At 49.5% G+C, this 14,315-nt stretch overlaps 1 long non-coding RNA gene across 1 annotated transcript in view; it reads right to left on the bottom strand.

Annotated features, from left to right (window-relative positions):
- The window catches only part of LOC115836291, a 47,718-nt gene extending 33,712 nt beyond the window's left edge, over positions 1–14,006 (bottom strand). The window contains exon 1 of the long non-coding RNA XR_004031238.1: positions 13,399–14,006. This is a non-coding gene — a long non-coding RNA (uncharacterized LOC115836291). The remainder of the gene's footprint in view (positions 1–13,398) is intronic.
- Positions 14,007–14,315: the final 309 nt, after the last annotated feature.

Raw genomic sequence — 14,315 nt, 5'->3', positions numbered from 1 at the left:
CACAGAAATGTTCTGCCTCAAAGTTCTGGAGGCCTGAGGTCCAAAGTGAGAGCGTGGAAAGGGCCATGCTGCGTCTGAAGGTGCTGGGAATCCTCCTTCCCAGGCCCCTCTGCAGCCTCCAGCAGCCTCGGCCACGTTGCGTCTGAAGGCGCTGGGAATCCTGCCCAGGCCTCTCTCCAGCCTGCAGCAGCCTCCAGTGTTCCTTGGAGTGTGGCAGAGTCACTCCTGTCCTCCCTCTTCACAGCCTATCTTCTCCCTGTGTCTTTTTTTTTTTTTTTTTTGAGACAGAGCTCTGTCACCCAGGCTGGAGTGCAGTGGTGCGATCACAGCTCACTGTAACCTCCGCCTCTCAGGTTCAAGCAATTCTCCTGCCTCAGCCTCCCAAGTAGGTGGGATTACAGGCGTGCGCCACCATGCCTGGCTAATTTTTGTATTTAGTAGAGATGGAGTTTCACCATGTTGCCCAGGCTGGGCTCAAACTCCTGGGCTCAGGTGATCCACCCACCTCAGCCTCCCAAAGTGCTGGGATTACAGGCGTGAGCCACTGCGCCCGGCCTTCTGTCTGTGTGTTAATGTTGCTTTCCCTCTTTCCCTCTGTATGTCTTCTCTGTATGGCCATTTCTCCTATTTTTTTTTTTTATTTATTTTGAGACAGAGTCTTGCTCTGTCGCCCAGGCTGGAGTGCAGTGGCGCAGTCTCGGCTCACTGCAAGCTCCGCCTCCCAGGTTCACGCCATACTCCTGCCTCAGCCTCTCCGAGTAGCTGGGACTACAGGCGCCTGCCACCACGCCCAGCTAATTTTTTGTATTTTTAGTAGAGACGGGGTTTCACCGTGGTCTCGATCTCCTGACCTCGTGATCCGCCTGCCTCGGCCTCCCAAAGTGCTGGGATTACAAGCATGAGCCACCGCGCCCGGCCACATTTCCCCTTTTTATAAGGACACCCGTCATATTGGATTAGGGTCTCACTCCCGATGACCTCATCTTAACCTGGTTATCTCGGTAAAGACCACATGAGGTCACATACTGAGGGACTGGAGGTTAGAACATCAACATATTTTTTTGGGGGAGACACAATTCACTCCTTAACAGCCTGTAAGCAAAGACAACTTGGTAGCAGCGAGCACAGCAAGCTCTCAGATCCTGGGGCCTTTGCTGCAGGCCTTCCTCAGGGCAAAAGATCTGATGCTGCCCCTACTCCACTCACACATCCAGCTGAGGCCCAGGGGATGCAAAACCTGGACTGGAGGGTGTGAGGACCTTTCACGAACGCCCCCTACCCTGAGCTAGCTGGGGGTCCCTGTGCATTACCCAGTCAGGCTGGAGCCCTGGCCCCAGCGGCAGGTGTCAGATTAGAGAAAGAGGGGCTGCAGCTAGGCCAGCTCCCTCATGTTGCAGATGAGGGAACTGAGCCCAGGGGATGTGGGCTGATCTTGGACCACAGAGGGTGTTAGTGCTGGGGCCACACTGGGATCAGGTCTTCTGAGCTCTCCCATCCCTCTGCCATCCGCAGCTTGGACACCCCTTTCTCTGGGAGGCCTCCCTGGCCACCTGGGCCAGGGCCCTTCATTACGCTTCCTACTGCACTGATCGTGTCACACAGCCCCTCTCCGCTCATCTCCTCCGGCCCCCATCGCTCCGCGCTGACCCCACTGACCTCTCGCTCTTCCTTGAACTGGCACAGGCCTTCGCTGGCCTCCCAGCTCTCTGCAAAGATCTCTCCCTCACTGCTGCAGGTATTTCCTCAAAGGCGGGCTCCCTGGCCACTGCATCTCAAACACAAGCCTCCTGCTGGCTCTTCCTAGTTCCTCTCTGTAGCTCTTACCACGGAAGGTTTTGTGATCCTGTTTACAGAGGAGGACTCTGGAGCTCAGGGAGGGTGTGGCTTGTGCAGGCGGGAGAGGGCAGGACCAGGACCCAGACTTGACTGTCACATTGATGCCCAAACCAGCCAGTGCTGTCCTTTGGGCTTCCAAAGGGAAGGGAGTGGGTCTCCTTTCTCTTCGTCCTCCTTCGCCGTACCATGCTGGTGCATACGTAATACGGGCCATGAATTTAACTTGATCAGAAAGGGCACATTTTGGACTCCAATTCGGGATAGGAAAGCTCCCTGGCCACCTGAGTTGGATGCTCCTGCAATGACCACATTTTCCCACTAGAGGTCGCTGTAGGACAGAAACTCAGCCGAGAGTGCCCCTGACAACCGGGTCCACTGAGACCAGCCTGGACAGCGAGGGCTCCCAAGACTCGCCCTTCGGGACAACTGCCTCATTGGGTCCTCATAGCAAAACCAGAAATGAAGTACCATTACCATCCCCACTTCACACATTAAGAAATCGAGGACCAGCCTGGCCAACGTGGTGAAACCCCGTCTCTACTAAAAATAGAGAGAAACCCCATCTGTACTTGGAAGGCTGAAGCATAAGAATCGTTTGAACCCGGGAGGCGGACGTTGCAGTGAGCCAAGATCGAGCCACTACACTCCAGCCTGGGCGACAGAGCAAGACTCTGTCTCAAAAAAAAAAAAAAAAAAAGGCCGGGCACGGGTGGCTCACACCTGTAATCCCAGCACTCTGGGAGGCCAAGGCAGGTGGATCACGAGGTCAAGAGATCAAGACCATCCTGGCTAACACGATGAAACCCTGTCTCTACTAAAAATACAAAAAATTAGCCAGGCGTAGCGGCAGGCTCCTGTAGTCCCAGCTACTCGGGAGGCTGAGGCAAGAGACTGGTGTGAACCTGGGAGGCGGAGCTTGCAGTGAGCCGAGATCGCGCCACCCACTGCACTCCAGCCTGGGCAAAAGAGAGAGACTCTGTCTCAAAAAAAAAAAAAAGAAAGAAAAGAAAATAAACCAAGGCTCATGCCTGTGGTCCCAGCACTTTGGGAGGCTGAGGCCAGAGGATGGCTTCAGCACAGGAGTTGAGGCCAGCCTCAGCAACACAGTGAGACCCCCATGTCTACAAAAATAAATACAAATATTAGCTGGGTGTGGTGGCACAGGCCTACAGTCCCAGCTACTCAGGAGGCTGATGTGGGAGGATTGCTTGAGCCCAGGAGGTCAAGGCTGCAGTGAGCTATGATTGTGCCACTATGTTCCAGCCTGGGTGACAGAGTGAGACCTTGTTTCAAAAAGAAAGAAAGAGAGAGAGAGAGAGGGAGAGGGAGGGAGGGAAGAAGGAGAAAAGAAAAGAAAAGGAGGAAGGAAGGAAGGCAGGCAGGCAGGCAGGCAGGCAGGCAGGCAGGCAGGCTGGCTTAGTGTTAAGTGATTTGTCCCAAGTGAGCACCTTAGAAATGGGAGAACCAGGGCTGCAACTCAGCTGCGATCCCAAAGCCCACACTGCTGGCTGCTCAAACCCCTCCCCTCTCCCAGGCTGCTTGGCTCTGTCTTTCCTCCTGGATCCCTTCTAGGAAGGGTCCCTTCAGCTCAGTGAGATTTGCCCAATATGCTCAGCAGGGGGTTGGGGGCTCCCCTACATTAATTTGTTCTGGGAGACTCTGGGCTGTGGGGCTGCTAGGGGGCACCTGGAGAAGGAGTAGGGGTGGGGCTGTGTTGCCATGGGGAGGGGGATCCGGACCGCAGGGCTGGGAGTCCTTCTTTTCCAGCCCCTGGCAGAGTCGGCCCCCTGGGAACCGGCCAGGCTTATTAATATCCTGCTGAGTCAGGGGGCTCTTGAGTTTCGGCATCACAAGACCCAGAGGCTGAGCACTGCAGGGATATTCTTAACTCCCCAGGCACCCCCTCCCTCCCACCGGCACTGCCCACCCCTGGCTGGGGCCTTGAAGGCCTGAGTTGCCACGTGGCCTGGGGTAAAGCACTCCCCCAGACTGTGAAATGGAGACAAGAACTGTCCTGCCCTGGCTGTAATTAGACAGTGTTCCTAAACGGTTTGATGTATGCAAAGGGCTAAGAAGCAAGAGCTGTCCTTCTAGAAAATGCTTTTTTTTTTGAGACGGAATCTCACTGTTGCCCAGGCTGGAGTGCAGTGGCGTGATCTCTGCTCACCGTGACCTCTGTCTCCCGAGTTCAAGCCATTCTTCTGCCTCAGCTGGAATTACAGGCGCCCACCACCATGCCCAGCTCATTTTTGTATTTTTAGTAAAGACGGGGTTTCACTATGTTGCCAGGCTGTTCTCAAACTCCTGACCTCAGGTGATCCTCCTGCCTCAGCCTACCATGTGCTGAAATTACAGGCATGAACCACCGCGCCTGGCCTGGAAAATGCTTTTTTGAGGGCCTGCTGCACATGGGCCCTGGCCTGGAGGCTGGGGTCCTACAGCAAGGGGTGGCCCAGCCCCTCTCTTACAGAGCTCACTGCCTGCACCCACAGGCCCCTGCCAGCAGCCTCAGCTGAGTGGGCTCGGCCAGGGCTGGACATAAGCTGGGCCTGGGTTTGAGCTCTCCTGGCCATTTGGAATCAGGTCTGGGAGACTCTGGTCACATGGGGTGGGCCCTGTCTAACTGGAAGAGAAACTGGACTTGGGGTGAGGGATCCATGAGGGGCAGCCATGACAGCAGAGGGGGCCGGTCTGCAGAGGATGGAATGAGGCACATGCACAAAAGCCCGGGGCCCCAGGGGAGAGGCTCCCCTGCTCCCAGCTCTGCCCCTTGCACCCCCTTCCCAGCCCAGGTTCCAGGAAGCTGCCCTGTGTCCCCAGACACTGCCCTCATGGCTACTCCCAACCCACACACAGCCCTGCAGAGGCAGGTGGAGGGGAGAGCACTTCTTCATCTCTGGGCCTTGGGATTCCAGCAGTCATGGTTTTTGTGTTTTGTGTTTTCTTTTTGTTTTTGAGACAGGGTCTTGCTCTGTTGCCCAGTCTTGTCTTGAACTACTGGGCTCAAGGGATCCTTCCTCGTTGGCCTCCCAAAGCACTGGGAGCCAGTGTCATGGTTTAAAAACCATTGACAGGGCTAGGTGTGGTGGCTCACGCCTGTAATCCCAGCACTTTGGGAGGCCGAGGCAGGCAGATCATGAGGTCAGGAGATCGAGATCATCCTGGCTAACACGGTGAAACCCGATCTCTACTAAAAATACAAAAAATTAGCCGGGCATGGTGGCATGTGCCTGTAGTCCCAGCTACTTGGGAGGCTGAGGCAGGAGAATTGCTTAAACCTGGGAGGCAGAGGTTGCAGTGAGCCGAGACTGGAGACTGCACCACTGCACTCCAGCCTGGGCAACAGAGTGAGACTCTGTCTCAAAAAAAAAAATAAATAAATCAATAAAAACACATTTACATGCCGGGCGTGGTGGCTTGTGCCTATAATCCCAGGACTTTGGAAGGCCGAGGTAGGTGGATCACTTGAGGTCAGGAGTTCGAGACCAGCCTGGCCAGCATGGTGAAACCCCGTCACTACTAAAAATGCAAAAATGAGTTGGGCATGCTGGTGGGGGCCTGTAATCTCAGCTACTTGGGAGGCTAAGGCAGGAGAATCACTTGAACCCAGCAGGCGGAAGTTGCAGTGAGCTGAGATCACACCATCGCACTCCAGCTTGAGTGACAGAGAAAGACACCATCTAAAAAAAACAAAAACAAAACATTTACTGAGGGCTTCCCAGGCCCCAAGCCCATTTTGCGTGCAATATGTGTGCCATCTCCCCAAATCCTCATGAGGTGCCTTTAAGAAAGGTACCTAGTTCTCTATTTTTTTTTAGATGGAGTTTCGCTCTTGTCGCCCAGGCTGGAGTTCAGTGGACCCACTGCAACCTCCGCCTCCCGGGTTCAAGCGATTCTCCTGCCTCAGCCTCCCAAGTAGCTGAGACTACAGGCGCCTGCCACAATGTCCAGCTAATTTTTGTATTTTTAGTAGAGATGGGATTTCAACATGTTGGTCAGGCTGGTCTCAAACTCCTGACCTCAGGTGATCCGCCCACCTCAGCCTCCCAAAGTGCTGGGATTACAGGCGTGAGTCACCGCGCCCGGCTGGCCAGTTCTCCTCATTTTACAGATGAGGAAATGGAGTCTCACATGGCAAGTCACCTGCCACTAAGTAATGGAGCCTCGAATCTGGACCTGGCTGATATCTGAGCCCTGATTCTTAACCTTCATTCTAGACTCATTCATTCAGTGTGACATCTGTAGGATTTGTCAACGCAATTAATGGGTGAATAAAATAACTTCAGGCTGGGCGCACTGGCTTATGCCTGTAATCCCAGTACTTTGGGAGGCTGAGGTGGGAGGATCACTTGAGCCCAGGAGTTTGAGACAAGCCTGGGTACGTGAGAACCCCCGTCTCTATAAAAAATTAATAAATTAGTCAGGCATGGTGGTGCATGCCTATAGTTCCAGCTACCCTGGAGGCTGAGGCAGGAGGATCGCTTGAGCCCAGGAAGTAGAGGCTGCAGTGAGCCATGATTGTGTCACTGCACTCCTGCCTGGGTGACAGAGTGAGATCCTTTCTGAAAAACAAAAAAAAATTAAACAAAACAAAACAGAAAACCAACTTTGTACCTAGCGAATTCCTGTTTTCAAGTCCTTGACCCCAGGGGCCCTTACACTGTGAGCCCCTGGGGACAGTGACTGGGTCTCCCTCCCCTCACTCCCACCCCCATGCACACACAGGGTCCGCCCAAGGCTGTGCTCCCTGAACAATTTTTTTTTTCTTGAGGTGGAGTCTCGCTCTGTCGCCAGGCTGGAGTGCAATGGTGTGATCTCGGCTCACTGCAACCTCCGCCTCCTGGGTTCAAGCAATTCTCCTGCCTCAGCCTCCCGAGCAGCTGGGACTACAGGCGTGCACCACCACACCTAGCAACTTTTTATATTTTTAGTAGAGATGGGGTTTCACTATGTTGGCCAGGCTGGTCTTGAACTCATGACCTCAGGTAATCCAGCCACCTCAGCCTCCCAAAGTGCTGGGATTACAGGCATAAGCCACTGTGCCTGGCCCGCTCCCTGCACATTTGATGGATTCCAAGGAACTCTGTGAACACTGACCCCTCTTCAAATCCTGCCCACAGCTTGTCAAATGGGGCCTCAGCGCAGAAAGCCGGCAGGGCCGTTATCAGTCAGCCCCACATGTGTCGGAGAGCCCACAGCAGGCAGCCCATTCTATGCCAAGCCCCTCACGAGCCCAGTTATCAAGGGACACATTCCAGCCCGGGCCTCCCTTGTAAGGAGGGGAAGAGAAAGCCTGCTGCTTTCCGGCCAAGTGGGGAGGGGGTGCAGGGGCAGGAAGAGGATTATCACAGCAGGAAGGCCAGATGCTGGACTTGTTTCTTCAGGCAGCTTGAGAAAACACCACTGGGCCGGCTTGGCCGCCCTCAGGCCTAGAATGTGACCCTTCTCAGGAGGGGACCCCCCTGCTGGGGTGAGGGTGGGTGGGGACAGGGACAACTGGTTCTTAGGAAGCCAAGAGAGCTCATATTTGCTCCCAGGAGCCTGGATATGGCTGGTGAAGGTGGCTGGGGGTTTAGCCACAGGCTGGAGGATTCTTCTGGGGAGGGTCTCAAAGCACCTTCCCCTGTGTGGCCTGCTCTCCCCAGGCTCAGCCAGCACCTGCCACGGGGGAGGACTCCAGCTGGTGAAGGAATAAACGAGCCAGAATGCAGGCCTGAAGGCTCAGGTTTTCTTTTTTTTTTTGAGATGGAGTCTTGCTCCATCACCAGGCTGGAGAGCAGTGGTGCGATCTCAGCTCACCGCAACCTCCGCCTCCCGGGTTCAAGCGATTCTCCTGCCTCAGCCTTTCGAGTAGCTGGGACTACAGGCGCGCACCACTATGCTCAGCTAATTTTTGTATTTTTAGTAGAGACAGGGTTTCAGCACGTTGGCCAGGATGGTCTCGATCTCCTGACCTTGTGATCCATCCGCCTCGGCCTCCCAAAGTGCTGAGATTACAGGTGTGAGCCACTGCGCAGCCTGGGTTTTCTTATTTTGTAGAAAATCCATTTCCCTCGTGCAATACTTGATGAGTCAGGCTTGATAGTGGGTGGTTGAGGATTTGGAGACACAGATCAGGCGGCTGGGTTGGATGTTGGAAAAGTCAGTAAGCCTTGCTGAGCCTCAATTTTCTCATCCTTAATGATAGATATTGGAAGCTCTTTCTTCATGTGGCAGTGTGTGTAAAGGGCTTAGTACAGAGCCCGGCCCTGGTGGGTACCGCTGAAACTCTGTGGGCCATATACGCAGGCGCACACACACACACTCACACATACACACACTTAGCACTAATTAAACAGCAGGTGGCTAGGCATGGTACTTCATGCCTGTAATCCCAGCACTTTGGGAGGCCGAGGTGGGCGGATTGCTTGAGCTCAGGAGTTCGAGACCTGCCCTGAAAACCCCATCTCTACCAAAAATACAAAAAATTAGCCAGGCATGGTGGTGCATGTCTGTGGTCCCAGCTACTTGGGAGGGTGAGATTGGGGGATCACTTGAGCTCAGGAGGTGGAGGTTGCAGTGAGCCGAGATTGCATCACTGCACTCTAGCCTGGGTGACGCAGTGAGACCCTATCTCAATAAATAAGTAAATAAATAAATAAACAGCAGGCATAGCCAGTCTCTTTACACGGATAAGCACACTCGATCCTCATCAGCACTCTGAGAACAAGATACAGTTTTATTCCCATGGTACAGATGAAGAAACCAAGGCTTAGATGAATGAAATCACTTGTCTAGGGTCACACTGGCCTAAGCAGAAGAACAGGGCTGGATCCCAGGCTGTTTGACCTCAACACGTGCATTCTTAGGCGCTACATTTTCTTGCCTTCAAATGGATTCATGAACCACTCACGGCCAAGGCAAGATGCAAAGAGCAGCCTGTGCCATGCTCTCCAAGGTCCCCTTGATCACAGAGGAGCTTGCCAGGCCCTGTGTAGACTCCACTTCCCTTTGCACAAACCCTCGAGCCTGGGGCCTTGTCTTTCCAGCCCTTGGTAAACCAGAAGCAGCAGACGGGGAAGGTGGTGCCAGCTCGGCCCAGCGAGGCACGCAGAGGCCACAGCACCACATGCTCCTGAGGGTCTGGCAGCAAGGCTGGTGCAGGGAAGCTTTTGAGGGGGACCAGGAGGACTCTAGAAACAAAGCCAGCCATGCCACTCAGCTTGGGGGGAAACAGCTCCCGACACATCGCCAGCCCCTGAGGTGTCATGGCAGAGTCACCCAACAGTGAAAAGCTGGGAAACGGCAGAGGCGCACGGGCTTGGAGCTGCACATGAATGGCTCAGATTTCAGTGCTTGTGGGGGCCTCAGCTTTTGAGTCACGAGTGTGGGAGCCCTAAGGGACACACTTGCTCCCTACACCTGGCCCTGGATGAGCATATTTTTTGAAGCATTGTTGGTCTTACGGAAAGGAGAGTTCACGGAAACAGCCCCCTCCCCGATTCAAACAGGAGATAAGTCAAGAAATGTGAGCTGCTCCACAGTGGCTGAAGAAGAAAGCATGGGTGGTCAGGTGCTGGGCACAGAGACGGGATCTGGGCCCAGGGCAGTGGCCAACCAGAGGTCCTGAGAGGAGGAAACTGGTCTGGCCTGGCAGGTGTCAGTGGGCTGGGAGGTCAGAGGCCAGGTTCCCACAGCATCGCTGCCACAGGCGTGGTGGGCGTGGTGGCCTGCGTCTGTGATCCCAGCTACTCAAGAGGCTGAGGTGGGAGAATCACCTAAGCCCAGGAAGTCGAGGCTGCAGTGAGCCAAGATTGTGCCACTGCACTCCAGCCTGGGTGACAGAGCGAGACCCTGTCTCAAAACAAAAACCAAAAAACTGGCTGGGTACTGTGGCTCACGCCTGTAATCCCAGCACTTTGGGAGGCTGAGGCAGGTGAATTGCTTGAGCTCATGAGTTTGAGACCAGCCTGGGCAACATGGCAAAACACCGTCTCTACAAAAATTGCAAAAGTTAGCTGGGTGTGGTGGCACATGCCTGTAGTCCCAACTACGTGGGAGGCAAGACGGGGGAGGATTGCTTGAGCCCAGGAGGCAGAAGTTGCAGTGAGCTGTGTCACGCCACTGTACTCCAGCCTGAGTGACAGAACTAGACCCTGTCTCAAACAAAACAAAACAAACAAAAAACCCAAAAATTAGCCAGGCATGGTGGTGCATGCCTGTCGTCCCAGCCACACAGGGGACTGAAGTGAGAGGTGGAGGCTGCAGTGAGCTGTGATTGCACCATTGCACTCCAGCCTGGGTGGCAGACTGAGACTCTGTCTGTAAATCAATAAATAAGAAATTCTGAGACTGGGTAGGAAAAAAAATCCAGATTGATGAAGCTTAAAAGAGATCTGCACACACACAAAAAGAGAGCTCACCAAAAATTTAAGGATCCAAAAAGGTTAAAAATAATTTTCAGAGATATAGTTTTGCCATGTTGCCCAGGCTGGTCTCCAACTCCTGAGCTTAAGTGATCTGCCCGTTTAACCTCCCAAAATGCTGGGATTACAGGCGTGAGTTACCACGTCTAGTCTACCTGTTCATATATATATATATATCATATATATCATATATATATCATATATATGTATCATATATATCATATATATCATATATATATATATCATATATATCATATATATATCATATATATATCATATATATCATATATATATCATATATATATCATATATATCATATATATGTATCATATATATCATATATATGTATCATATATATCATATATATATAATATATATATCATATATATGTATCATATATATCATATATAATATATATATCATATATATGTATCATATATATCATATATAATATATATGATATATATGTATCATATATATCATATATAATATATATATCATATATATGTATCATATATATCATATATAATATATATATATGATACATATATATATATCATATATAATATATATATGATATATATATATGTATCATATATATCATATATAATATATATATCATATATATCATATGATATATATATATCATATATATAAAGATATATTTTGATATTAGGCAAAGTTGTCTTATACTTTAAATATATATTTAATGATATATATATGAAGTATATATTATACTTAAAGTATACTTTAAGTATAATATATATATATTATATATAACATATATATATGTTATATATATATTATATATGTTATATATATATAACATATATAATATATATATCATATATATGTATCATATATATCATATATAATATATATATCATATATATGTATCATATATATGATATATAATATATATATCATATATATCATATATATAAAGATATATTTTGATATTAGGCAAAGTTGTCTTATACTTTAAATATATATTTAATGATATATATATGAAGTATATATTATACTTAAAGTATACTTTAAGTATAATATATACTTCATATATATCATATATATCATATATAATCATATATCATATATATCATATATCATATATATCATATATAATCATATATATCATGTATATAATATATATCATATATATCATGTATATCATATATAATCATATATATCATGTATATCATATATAATCATATATATCATGTATATCATATATATCATATATATCATGTATATCATATATATCATATATATCATGTATATCATATATATCATATATATCATGTATATCATATATATCATATATATCATATATATGTCATATATATAAAGATATATTTTGATATTAGGCAAAGTTGTCTTATACTTTAAAAGCATTATCAATAATAGAAAGGCTGGGGCCAGGCATGGTGGTTCACACCAAGTAATCCCAGCACTCTGGGACACTGAGGTGGGAGGACTGCTTGAGGCCAGGAGTTTGAGACCAGCCTGGACAGTGAAACCCCTGTCTCTACAAAAATGAACAACAAAAAAAATTAGCCTGGAATGGTGGCATGCTCCTGTAACCCTAGCTACTTGGGAGGCTGAGGTGGGAGGAACATTTGAGTCAAGGAGTTTGAGGCTGCAGTGAGCTATGATGGTGCAGCTGCACTCCAGCCTGGGTGACAGAGCGGGACTCCGTCTCAAAAAAAAAAAAAAGAAAAGTCTATCAGTGTTACTTATCGTATTAACTGATGAAAGGAGGAAAAACTACAGGATCATTTTAACAGATGCTGAGGAAGTATTTTTAGAAGTTCACATAAATTTGTGATTAAGCCTCTTGGCAAGTCAGAAATGGGAGGACAAACATTAGCAGGATTCCTTCTGAGACCGGAAACAAGAACGTTCTGTTTGCTATTATCACTTCTGTTCAACAGAGAGTATTGGAGCTTCCACTCTAACATTAAGACTAGAAAAAATAAATTCGAAACATAAGGATTGGGAAAGAGAAAATAAAACACATTATTTTCAGATACTACCAGCTATATGGAACCCCAAAGGGAGAGTTTGGCAAGATACCTAGATATAAGAAAAATGTACAAAAACTAATTGCATTTCTATATGCTGGGAAGAAACAATTGGAAAATGTCCTTGAAAAAAAGGATAATGTTCACAAGAGTATGAAAATTATAGTAAGTACCTAAGAATAAGTATAATGAAATGTAGGCAAGAATTAGGCAGGCAATTTTACCTCCGCCTCCTGGGTTCAAGCAATTCTCTGCCTCAGCCTCCTGAGTAGCTGGGATTACAGGCACCTGCCACCATGGCTGGCTAATTTTTTTGTATTTTTAGTAGAGACGGGGTTTCACCATCTTGACCAGGCTGGTCTTGAACTCCTGACCTCGTGATCCACCCACCTCGGCCTCCCAAAGTGCTGGGATTACAGGCATGAGCCACCACGCCCGGCTGAGATAACCCATTCTTAAGGACAGGAAAGCCTGATATTACAGAGATGTCAGTTCTTCATAAACTGATCTAGAGACTCAATGCAGCTCCTCGGGAGGCCGAGGTCAGGGGATTGCTTGAACCCAGGAGTTTGAGATTGCAATGAACTAGGATCGTGTCACTGCACTCCAGTGGGGGTGACAGGGGGAGACCTCATCTCTTAAAAAAAAAGCACAAAAAACCATCTTAAAAGCAAACACATAAAGCAGCATGGATCAATAATGAGAGTTGTGATCACCCAAAGATTATGATTAATCCATTTCTGGACCTCTGTGTTCTCTTAGCAAGAATTGCAGCTCAGCCACCTCCTGACTCTGCTTAGCGGGCCGAGATGACAACAGCCCACTTGGAGAGTTTGGGGAAGTGTCAACAATGGCCTAGTGGGCTCCCGTCAGTGGGAGCTATTCTTACTGTGCTTTGTGCAGGGACTTGAAGCCGGAATGCAAGGGGCCACTGGGCTTTCCCCTTTCCTGGGTGTGGAGTGGGGAACAGCCCAGTACCCCATGAGCCCTCTGAGTCCCACCCTGGTTAAAGCTCATACGCTTCATTTCCACGGCTGTTTGCAGAGAGCATCCCACCTGCACTCAGCTCTGCTGGTTACAAGTAACCGAAGCCCAGCTCCAACTCACGGCAGCCAAAAAGGGAAAGGACTCACCCACTTGAGATGTCCAAGGCTTGAGTCCAGGGATTGAGACGCTGGCCTAGTTGGTTCCTCCCATTTCAGAGAGACTGAAAACCGAAGCTCAGAGAGGTCAAGAGAATTGCCCCAAGTCACACAGACGCCAGTGGGAGGCTGGTGCCCCAGCTGGCTCTGCTGATTCCAAAGCCTGGGTTTGGGTTCATCTGCAGGAGGAAACAGCTGAGTCAAAAGCCCAGTGACTCGGTGGCGGCGCATGTCTTCCAGGAATAGAGCAAACACAAACCCATGTCTGCGGGCGAACCTTGCCTCGGCCTCCACAGCGGGGGTGGTAGAGTTAGGCGCCCCAGGGCCCTGAAAGCCAGGACGCAGTCCTGTGGCCCATCTCTCCCAAGAAATGGAATCCTAGCCGGACCCCGTGCCTGCTGGGTGTGGAGTGGAATGTTGCAGCCGCTTGGGTTTGGGGTGGGGAGGAAGGGGAGATGGAACAAGGTCGAGGGTCTCCGTTCCTCCTGGAGTGCATGGAGGCTTCCTCCTTCTCCCCTCTGAGATCTCAACAACCCCCCATGTAGATTTTGAATGTGATCATTGAAGAATGAGGGGCTGCTGATCCCTCCCGTGAGGGACCTGACCTGGCCCCTCTTGGCAAAGCTATCCAGGAACCAGGCCAGAGGCAGAAGGACCTTTGCCCTACAAACTACCCCATCCTTTCCTGGACTCAGAGCCTTGGGCTATACCCCGATGGATTCCCTTGGCCTTTCTAGCTGAGGGGCCTGGAGGTGAGGTTGATTCTTGTTTTTTTGAGACAGTCTTGCTCTGTCACCCAGGCTGGAGTGCAGTGGTGCATTCATGGCTCACTGCAGCCTCAACTTCCTGGGTTCAAGCAATCCTCCTACCTCAGCCTCCTGAGTAGTTGGGACTGTAGGTGCATGCCA

The sequence above is a fragment of the Nomascus leucogenys genome, chromosome 8 (assembly GCF_006542625.1).
Source record: "Nomascus leucogenys isolate Asia chromosome 8, Asia_NLE_v1, whole genome shotgun sequence".
NCBI lineage: Eukaryota > Metazoa > Chordata > Mammalia > Primates > Hylobatidae > Nomascus > Nomascus leucogenys.
This window is presented reverse-complemented; position numbering and strand designations above follow the sequence as displayed.